Source organism: Haliotis rubra, unplaced genomic scaffold (assembly GCF_003918875.1).
Source record: "Haliotis rubra isolate DU_JTF1 unplaced genomic scaffold, ASM391887v1 Scf265, whole genome shotgun sequence".
Classification (NCBI taxonomy): Eukaryota; Metazoa; Mollusca; class Gastropoda; order Lepetellida; family Haliotidae; genus Haliotis; species Haliotis rubra.
In genome coordinates, this window is record NW_025766725.1 from 1,317,288 (window position 1) to 1,328,463 (window position 11,176).

An 11,176-nucleotide genomic window follows, 5' to 3' on the forward strand; every position below is an offset into this window, starting at 1 on the left:
ACTCTTGCTCAAAGATCGATATTTGTATTTGTGTTAACCCACATCAGATTTACACTAATAAGGAAATGGACGACTCTGTCATTCTAAAGGAAAATATATATGTATGTTTATATATATATATATACTAGTGGAAGTAAGTAACTGTGCATTATTTGATGTTTTTAATGCACAAGGATAATAACATGATTTGTGGTGTTTTCCTTAATTACTGTTTAACTGATGACAGGATAAGACCGAAATCTGTATGATTTGGCACTAGGCATAATGACACGCCCTTGAAGAGATGTGGTGTCAAACAAAAGTTAGTTCACAAATTCGGTATCGTGGGTGTCTACCATTGGCGTTGATGCAGGCTGGCAGACGACACTAAGCGATTGAAGAAAGCTTGGGGAATGTTCCATGTCTGAACCAACGCTTGTGCCAATTCACCTTACATTAATGGCTGATTCTGGGCTTGACGTAAACGTCGCTCCATTTCATTCCTCGATAGGGGACAGGTCCGGAGAAACAGCTGGCCAGAGAAGTAGCGGAATGTTCTGCTGTCTCAGGAAATATGTCAGAACACGAGCGACATGTGTGGACGGGCATTATTTTGCTGAAGCGTGAAGTTACATTTCTGTCCTTGAATGAACGGCAGCACATTAGGGGGCCTAATGATCTAATCCCTGTATCGCAGACCTGTCAGATTGCCATTGACAATGTCAAATTGTGGGGGCGGTGGGGTAGCCTAGTGGTTAAAGCGTTCGCTCGTCACGCCGAAGACCCGGGTTCGAATCCCCATATGGGTACAATGTGTGAAGCCCATTTCTGGTGTCCCCCGCCGTGATGTTGATGGAATATTGCTAAAAGCGGCGTAAAACTAAACTCAGTCAGTCAGTCAGTCAGTCAAATTGTGTCCGAGCATGAGATGTGATGTCTTCCCATACCATAACGCTTTCGCAACCAAACTGCCGACGTTGAACAACGCACGAGTCAGCATACCATTCACCTCGCCGTCTGTACACCCTTGCACTGACCTCTGAGCTGCCCAGATGAAATCTCGACTCGTTAGTGAACAAAACACCATCTCAATCTTGTCTGCTGTACCGTAGATGCTCTCTGCACCGGGCAAGACGTGTCTGTCGGTGACGTTTGAGAAAAACTGGACGTATTGCAGGCTGTCGGGGCAGAGTGTTGTGCTTCCTCAGTTGGTTCCGGATAGGAACTGATTGGACGTACGGCAGGAATGGTCCGAGCAGTCAAACTGGCAGTCTGGAATCGATTCCTTAGATGGGTCAGGCGAATGTGGTTGTCTTGCTGACGTTATTTCACACCGTTCCTCCCATGTTCCCATTATGTTGAAAACGTTCCATAGAGATGAGATCGTGTTTCGATGGACATCAAAATGTCTGGCCACGACATTTTGGGCCATTCCAGTCTCATAGCCACGGCCACGGCGTATAGACGCAAGTTAGGTTAAAATTAACATGTTTCCTCAACATTCAGAGGCTAGAGAATAATCAACCAATCTCCAATTTTCAACACCAGGTGTCTAGAAGCATGCAAAAAGTGAAAACGTTCATTGTGCACAAAGTGCACATGCCACACTCGATGCGTGAGATCAAATATCCTACAAAGTGCTTGCTACATGTTTATTGCGGGTTAGTTAGTTTTGTAATCAAAAAGAAAAATAAAATAATCAAAAAGACTGAGATCACTTCACAGATGGATGTGGGTTTAAAATGACATCCCTCAAAATGTCGAATTGTATTTGTACCAAAAATGTGATAACCCATCTTTTGTTGTGTATCTCAGCTTTGGTGCTATCCAGAGCATACAAACTTTAAGTCATGTGTTTCTAAGTGCATATCATCTTTTTAGTCATAATAGAAGACTTTATATGAAAGGCTTTCCAAATTGGGTGGATAGTGGAATATCAAATTCATGAAATGATCAGTTTGGCAAGTACATGATAACCCACACGAAATAATAAAAGAGCGAAAAAGTAATATTTTTTAACACTTAAATGTCAAGTAATGTCAGAATCAGATCCCTGAGAAGTTTCTTCATTGTTGGGAACATGGGTTCAGTCATCATCTTCGCTCTGGTCGGAGAATTCTCTCAAAACATCTTCATCAGATAACCCCTAAAGATGGTTTGGAGTGAGACTGAAAAAGTAAGCCGGGGTCCAGCCGGGGTCATGTCGAGGGCGACGCCCTGGTGGTGGTGGTGGTGGGGTCTCTGGGTGGCGAAGCCCCCCGCCCCCGAAAATGAAGTTTAGTGATTTTCAGGAGCATTTGGAGCCTTCTGGTGGCATTATTTTGACACTAAAAGATGCATGCTAATAAATAATAATAAACCGAATCATTCGCATAAACATCGTTTTAGTACTTCGTTCATTCAGGCGTTCTTTCAATGTTCAACTTTACGCAAAAACGAACGAAAATGCGTATTAATTTTGAAATTATTTTTGGCTACCAGATATGCGTGAGATTATTATTTGGAGGCGTGAGAGCGTGATATTTGTCAATAAAGCGTGAGACTCACGCCAAATGCGTGAGAGTTGACAGGTATGTGACCTGCCATGATTTTGTGGCTTGTCATGGTCTTGCCAAAAGGGCACCACATGCATGTGCCTTATCCTAAATATAGGCATGATGCAACTCTGTACCTTGCCAAGTTAGGGGAGATAACTCATGCTCACATAGTAATACTGGACCTTGGAAACCACTAAACATAATTATCTGGAAAAACCATGATATGTGGGTTGTCACTATTTTACCGCGACCCATTCATTTGTTTCACGGTATCGTTGGTTGCAAGCACTACAATACCGTAAGTAGTCAACGCACATAACACACAATCACGCACATACACGCGTGTGCACGTTAAATATACGTGGCACTAGCTTGAACCGGACGGTAGTCCCAACCCAAATAACCTCAGCTACATATTATTGTGTTAATGAATACGTCCATAAATAAACCTGAATGAATTTCGTATTCATGTTCAACCAAGAGAAATGCACGTGAAGGTCCAGGTTAGACTTGGTCTTCAGTAACCCATGCTTGTCGTAACAGGCCTCTAAGGCTAGCTGACTTGGTCGAGGTTCATGATGTTCATCACTGGATTGTCTGGTCCAGACTTGATTATATACAGATCGCCGCCATGTAGCTGGAATATTGTTGAGTGCGGCGTTAAACAACAAACAAACGAAAATCCAAGAGAAAAGAAAAATTCCCAGATTATGATGTTGTACCAGTTAAGATAGCTTGGGTTTATTCCTGTCCATTATGATGTTTATTTGTTTATGAACGGGAATATAGCATGTGATCGCGGAGAAATATTAATGAGCTTATAATCTATATCGCATTATAACTGAAGTTCTCCAAACAAATGTAAAGTGATTTAAACCTTCCAGCACAAATTGCAGAAGCAACATCATTGACGCCATTTATGACTTATTATCATGTTTTCCGGGACAAGTCCTCTTGGAGTTTACGGAAAGGGGCGGGTGGTGACGAATGTATAATTCATTGTGCATTCGTCACCACTCGCCCCTTTCCGTAAACTCCAAGAAGACTTGTCCCGGAATAACACTAGTTGGTCACGAATGTTCAGTGTGAAGCGCCTGCGCAGCAGACTCCGGGAACCAGGCTAGGTTACTTGTTGTTACAGAAGAAACTGTTTTTTTAGATTTGAACACATTGTCTGTACAATGTATGAGAAAGATGCTATCCCTGATGTGAAGAAGCTCGGTACAGTGTCTTCAAAGATAAATATCCCCCCCAAAACTGCTCACTTGACAAGATAAAAGGGTTTGATCCAAGTGCTTTTCCTCCTTCCAAAGATGTCCTTTTGAGAAGACTATCCAGAGTGAATTATGTATCAGCAATTTGGAGAAATGCTAACATCTCCAATCCTGTTTCATCCAGCCCCGAGAAACATGGTGGGATGTTGGTCAATGGCGAATATCTGGTGTCATGTCGGTTCACCGGAAATCAAATGCCTACATCATTCCAAATGGATTCCTGTATTACCACATCAACTGTTGGCGAAGATGATGATTCAGACTTCTCAGATTTTGGATCTGATAGTGATTCGAGCAGTGATGAATCCTCTTACTAGTAGGTAATGCTTTCCATGAGACAAGTGACCATGACTATACAACATTACATGTGTGCTCACGTGAAGCATGGCTGACATGAAGCAACTATGTAAATATCATTCTAACTGGTTGCAATCACTTGTGTAACATCTTTATTAGTGTTAAATGTTGTTTGCCAACTATTACTTTAAGTAGTAGAAGTAGTAGAAGTACAATTGAATGAAACGTTTGCCCCAGCTATGTGTTAAGGGAAAAAATCAGTGGGATCTCAGAATGAAATAGACAAGAGTTATCTCCCTTTTCGAATTCAAATTTGACACCTACCTCACAAAACATGGTGTAGATCCATTAAAAATTGATAGATAGTTATAATTCTTTTTTCAAATGAGTGGCTGTATATTTGTCAATCCAATATGAGAAAAACATACTCTTCAGTGTTTTATTTGTATATGTAGTGAAAAACGAAAGATGTGGGGTTTACCATTTTTTATGTATTTTTTTTCTTTTCTGTATACATGAACTGACACAGTAGTGAGTACAAAGATGTACTTAATATTATGAATTTGATAAAGCCAAATGTGTTGGCTTTCATATGATATATAATATGTCACCCTTTCTTTGTATTTCATGTAAAAGAAATCAACATTTCCAGTAGTGGGGTATTGGATGAAAAAAATGCCGAGTCATGACTTCAGCGCCCTCTAGCAAAAAATGGACAAGTTTTGACTGTAAGACTTACATATTTTTAAAATTCAGACAGGAACCAATGTTCAAACATTTTGGACCTCTCGGGGTAAATAAATGGACCTTATCTCTTGGACTATTGTAAGTTCAGACAACTGGGAGACATCCTGTACACTAAATCATGACAGGGCTCTCCGCGAATTTTTTGTTTCAGATGTATTTTAAAGTCAAGCTTGTGTCTTTATTTTAGAACTTATTACAGCTGAAAAAGTTATTTTCATGGCCTTTTCAGGAAAACAATTCCATTGCAATTCTTTAAAAATATTCATTTGGAAATATAAGGTGAACAGGTGGTAATAATTACGTTAGCACATGTTTTCCAGAAATCGTCATCATTATCAGTATCGTTAAAAACAGGTTAAAGTATTTTAAATGCAGCCATTTTCGAGTGTTTCAGTATTGTTTATTACTGTTGAAATTACACAGAAATATGAATGCGCAATGTCAGTCAAATGTATCACATGATATATTTGGGATTACACGTTCTCAGTAAAGTACAGATTCTGTTTTTTGTTGGATTGAGTCCCATCCGGGTTTCGAACCCACACTCCCAAACTTATACGCTAGTTCTGATGTTCACAAGCCAATGAGAAATCATTCCAGAGGGGCTCGAATCACTATTCGGCATGTCCAGGAATAAAATCATGTTTGCATTCTCCTCGAATTCTTCAGTTTCAGATTATTTTTGTGTATCTATTTTGGGACTTATAACAGCTGAATTAAAATATTATTTTAATTGCCTATTCATGAAAACAATATCCTGTTTGCGATTGTTAAATAGAAATATACAACAGCTGCTAAATATTACGTTAAAATATGTTTTTAACAAATCATCATCATTATAATTGTTTTAAAAGGTATAATGTTTAACAAGTAGAAACTTTCGATTCCTTTTGTAATGGAGTCTTTGAAAGGCATTTAGAAGTGATATACATAACGGCAACTTCTTTATTTATTTAGCAAAATACATAAATTGACAGTCATGAATTCTTGCCTTTATGTTTTTTTCCGGGTAGTTAGGATAAATGGAATAAATTGACTTCCGTAGATATAACCGTTAAAGATAGAAAGACATGTATAGATGAAAAATGATCACCTAAGACAGCTAACACATCTTCTACCCTCACCCTACACAGTCACATGTCTCCCACTCCCACCCTACGAAGTCACGTGTCTCCCACTCCCACCCTACACAGTCACATGTCTCCCTCCCCCACCCTACACAGACACATGTCTCCCACTCCCACCCTACACAGTCACATGTCTCCCACTCCAACCCTACACAGTCACATGTCTCCCACTCCCACCCTACACAGTCACATGTCTCCCATCCCCACCCTACACAGACACATGTCTCCCACTCCCACCCTACACAGTAACATGTCTCTCACCCCTACCCTACACAGTCACAGTCACGTCTCCCACTCCCACCCTACACAGTCACATGTCTCCCACTCCCACCCTACACAGTCACATGTCTCCCACTCCCCACCCTACACAGTCACATGTCTCCCACTCCCACCCTACACAGACACATGTCTCCCAATCCCACCCTACACAGTCACATGTCTCTCCCATCCCCACCCTACACAGTCACATGTCTCCCATCCCCACCCTACACAGTCACATGTCTCCCATCCCCACCCTACACAGTCACATGTCTCCCATCCCCACCCTACACAGTCACATGTCTCCCACCCCCACCCTACACAGTCACATGTCTCACCTCCCCCCCATACACAGTCACATGTCTCTCACCCCCACCCTACACACAGACACATGTCTCCCATCCCCACCCTACACAGTCACATGTCTCCCACTCCCACCCTACACAGTCACATGTCTCCCACTCCCACCCTACACAGTCACATGTCTCCCACTCCCACCCTACACAGTCACATGTCTCTCACGCCCCATTCTACACAGTCACATGTCTCCCACTCCCACCCTACACAGTCACATGTCTCCCACTCCCACCCTACACAGTCATATGTCTCCCACCCCACCCTACACAGTCACATGTCTCCCACCCCCACCCTACACAGTCACATGTCTCCCACTCCACCCAACACAGTCACATGTCTCCCACTCCCACCCTACACAGTCACATGTCTCTCACCCCCATTCTACACAGTCACATGTCAAAGTCAAAAAAGTCAAAATATGTTTATTTGTATGTAAGGCCACCGGCCCGTATACATCGGTTACAAAGAAAGTTCTTATTTAGGAGGATAACAATTGTTTTCTTAACATAATAGCATGATGGATATACAGTGATAATCTTTTTAAAATGGATACATCGCATGAGGAAACAATTTTGTAAAATGCTGCATTATTACTTCTGATTGTAATACAGTTGAGAGAAAATCAGAACGGATTTTATCATAGGCTGGACATTCTACAAGAAAATGTCATTCGTCTTCAATGCCTTTTTTACAAAATGGACATGATCTATAATTTCTATCAATGGACAGTCTTCTTCCTTCATTTACTTTTAAATCTAATAGCCCCAATCTAAATTTTACAAGTAGCAGTCTCAGATTCTTTGTAGTCACGAGGGATAAATATATTTCTGGTTCTAAAAGGGACTTAAACTGTCTGTAACAATCAAAACGGGAGCTTTCTTCTAACCTCGAGTGCCATTCTTGTTGAAAAATACATATACAGCGATCTCTAAACTGGTTCAGGAAAACATTGACATTACCTACGCCTTGGTTTAACCAGACGATACCAAAACCTTTAGAACAAAGAAGGTTCCTTATATGGGAAGCCCAAGTTTCTTTGCCGTTAGTGTCTAGATGTAGAAGCATATTGTAGGAAATTTTCGGGAGACGGTGATCATGCATTTGTACTATCTTTCTCCCACTCCCACCCTACACAGTCACATGTCTCCCATCCCCACCATACACAGTCACATGTCTCACCCAATACAGTCTCACCCCATCCCCACAGTCACATGTCTCCCATCCCCACCCTACACAGTCACATGTCTCCCACTCCCACCCTACACACAGTCACAAACCCACTCCAACCCTACACAGTCACATGTCTCCCATCCCCACCATACACAGTCACATGTCTCACCCAATACAGACACATGTCTCTCATCCCCACTCATACACAGTCACATGTCTCCCACACCCTCACCATATGTCTCCCACCCCCACACAGTCACATGTGTCTCACACCCCACTCAACACAGTCACATGTCTCCCACCCCACCCTATACAGTCACAAGTCTCTCACCCCCACTCAACACAGTCACAAGTCTCCCACTCCACCCAACACAGTCACATGTCTCCCACTCCCACCATAAATAAAGCAGGATATAAATGGTGCCAAAACCGACAGGGATTGTAAAACATTTTGGAATGGGATGAACAGACTGTCACATAATAGTAGCCCCTCCTGTCACATCACATAATAGTAGCCCCTCCTGTCACATCACCTTGGAATTCAACTTATTGAACCCAAACATTACCAATGACAATACTAAATTTGATACTACCGTAAGGGAGGTGTTTGATAGGCATTTAGAAGTTGGTAGGGTAATACAACACACTTGATATGGATGTGCAACTTCTTTATTATTTACACACGGTGTTTCTATTCTAATTCTTGCCCCTTCATCAGGTGAATGACAGTCAATAGTTACAGAGGTATATATAGTATGTATAGTTTGTAAAAACAACTCTGTGGCTTCCTGTACATACTATATGTACCTCTGTAACCTTTGACTTTAACCCTTTATTAATGGCGCCTAGTATATATACTGAACCACAAAGGAAAGGTCGCACTGATAAGGGTTTCTTAAAGCACACACTTTAATTCATTCTAATTAACAATCAAATAGGAGGACTGGGTTAAAACTTGACAATTACGGTTAACACATTTTCGGGAATCACATTTAGAGTTCACACAAACAAATCACCAAAAACTGGTACCATTAAGATACCCCAAAGTCAGTATTGTGTGTGGCCTCTATGGACATCGATGAAATCATTGCATCGTCTGTACATGGAATGAATTAGCCGGTCGATGAAGGTCATACGCACCTGGGTCCATACTCTGCGAAATGCCTGATCGAGTCCAGCTGCAGTTGTCGGCCTTTGTTGGAGGCCATTCAGTCTTCTTTGAATCTCGTCCCAAAGGTGTTCTACTGGACTTAAATTCGGACTGAGGGCATGGTATTGTAGGGTTTGGATGCCATGTTGTCTTAGGAAGTCCAATGTTGCTCTGTCAGTGTGGGCACGACCGTTGTCTTGCTGGAAGATGTGATTTCTGTAACGTCCGAAATGTGGTACAACGCGGGGTCTTATGATTTAATCAATATAGCGAGCAGCTGTCATGTCATTTCCCCATCCTGGACCAAGATTCTGGAACACCACGGTGTCAACTAATTGTTCAGACCGATTGCACTCCACACTATGATGGTTGGACCACCCCACGAGTCTCTTTCAACAATACACTCATTGGAAAACATTTCACCACGCCCACGCCATACCCTCACTCTGCCATCGACTGTAGAAACACAATATCGGCTTTCATGACATAACAGCACAGTTCTCCATTGTCCATAACCTCGATCCTGAGTCGCCCATTGTGGTCGGTTTTGGCGGTGATGAGCGGTGAGGACAGCACTACGATATGATCTGTGACAGCAGAGGTTTCTTCCGCGCAAACGTCGGCGCACTGTATCGGCACTGATGGGTCTGTTTTGAGTCAGAAATGGTGTGGCGTGCTGTTTCCGTCGCTCTGGGAAAGCGATCCTGCAGATGGTTGCGCACAGCTTGTCATTCGTGACGTTGTGATGTTACTGAAGGTCTTGAATGCCCTTAGTGACTTAATACCACTCCTGCTGTCCTAACATGAACACTAAAATGAATGGCTACCCTCCGTGCAGTCTGGACAACTTGCAATCGTCCCACGACTTGGTTCCTCTGATCTCTCGTAAGACGTGGCATTGTGGTTGTGTCAAAACAAAATTGTTTCTTGCGAGCTTGGGACCCGTTTTCATTGGTAGGGTTGTCACGACATACACATGCATTTTCATTTTCACGAATGTCATACGGAACCTTTTACCATGCCTGCCTTTTTCGGTGCGTTTGGACGATATGCGTTTTCATCAGAAAACAAATTGATGTTGGTAATAACTGTCAATTTGGATTGAAAAAAAAACATGTTAAGAAAACGGTACAAGCATAATAAAAACACCACCTTTCAAGAACAAAATTTTGCATTTGGTTTTACAAAGCGACGTTTCTTTTGTTGTTGAGTATATATTGCACACACGGGATGTGCATGGTAAATTCTTTGATACATTCAAATGCATGTATGGCCAGGTGAAAGCCTGCGTCAGAGCAGGGAACAGGAGATCATCTGTGTTTGACACATCTTCTGTGTACGACAAAGACGCATGCTTAGTCCTGCACTGTTTATCTTTTTCAAAAAATGAGCTGTCTGAATTCAAACAATTCGAATTACGAGGTATATTTGTAACAGAAAGTATTGGATAAATCATCAGATTAAAGTTCGCTGATGATGTATCATTAACTGACTCAAGTACCGTTGGTTTACAGATAAAACTTGATGCCCTTCACAACTATTGTAGAAAATGAGGTGAATTTATTATTGTGTTTAGAAATGGGGGGCGCCTGAAACCATCCGAAAATGGTATTATAGGGCATCTGAACTGCAGTAAGTATAGTAACTTATTATAAATATCTTAGAATTATATTTTCACTAAGACTATGTTGGTCTAAAGCCTGCAAACAAAGGCCTTTTCCCAATTCAGCAACTTTTGAGAAAATACCCAGCTATTCAGTTTAATATTGGAACAAAGATTTTTGACTAAAGAATTGTTCTAATATTGGAGTGTGGGTGGGGCTTCATGCCAAGGAAGGTAATAGGGAAAGTACAGGGAAATGTCTTGAAGAGATATATAGGTATAAGTAGAACACTCAGTGAGACAGGCATATGACCAATATGCGCCAGACATTTTACTCGCTGTATCAAATACTGGTGTCGATAAAACGCTTGGAATCTAGTAGATGCCCTAGGGCATGGTATGTAATGCTTAAGGTCTATGATGATAGTGGAAAAAAGAAGGGGGTGGGGTGGGGTGGGTCAAGGGTTAGAATATTGCTATTTTACAGTGATTTTTCATATGTCTGGATCTCCCAGGACTGCGGCCACGCTGACATATTCATTCAATCGTTTCAACAACGTTTCAAATTATGAAAGTCACATTATGTCCCCTTGTCGCATCCAAATGCGTCAGAAATATGTTGAAATGCAACAACGCGTCAATCTTCCCTCTAGGAATCCACAGACATCTGTGTGTAT